This window comes from Oncorhynchus keta, chromosome 23 (assembly GCF_023373465.1).
Source record: "Oncorhynchus keta strain PuntledgeMale-10-30-2019 chromosome 23, Oket_V2, whole genome shotgun sequence".
Lineage (NCBI taxonomy): Eukaryota > Metazoa > Chordata > Actinopteri > Salmoniformes > Salmonidae > Oncorhynchus > Oncorhynchus keta.
Window position 1 is genome coordinate 44,586,331 of NC_068443.1, and position 732 is coordinate 44,587,062.

Here is a 732-nt window from a genome sequence, read left to right on the forward strand (position 1 = left end):
CTGAAGATCAGATCTCTGAAGCACAGCCTTTCCAGCTGGTGTTTGTGGAGCCTGTAAATCTCCAATCCTCTTAGCTAGGACTTAATGCATCAGGTGGTTCGGTGTCTTGTTTCTTTACCTGCAGCGTCTACTATGAATAATACTATGGGTTAATACTATCCTTTAGCAATGTTCACTGAGTTCAACTGGGCCTACTGTGATGTTTACAATGTTTTAGGCATATTGGTATTTTTCTAACTGCTGTTTGCCATTCACTTTTGATATCTGCTAATCAAATGGACTATTTGCATTGTCTTGTAAGTTAGCATTTCACTGTTGTATTCGGCGCATGTGACAAATGACATTTTGATTTAATCTATCTAACCAATTATTCTAATAAAGTAAACTAGTCTGTGTGTGTGTGTGTACGTGGGTGATTACTATATGATTCCATATGTGTTATTTCATAGTTTTGATGTCTTCACTATTATTCTACAATGTAGAAAATAGTAAAAATAAAGAAAAACCCTTGAATGAGTAGGTGTGTCCAAACCTTTGACTGGTACTGTAGCTACAGGGGTCTGTTATTCAAAATCAAATAGCTAAATGAGCCATGGTGTGACCATCTTAAAACAATTCCATATTTTAGCTTAGTACCCCTCCACCACCGGCTTAGACTGAGGTTAAAAGGTGGAAATCTTATTACCAATTACACCATTCATAATGGTGATATGTGGTACCCCACACGCCTTT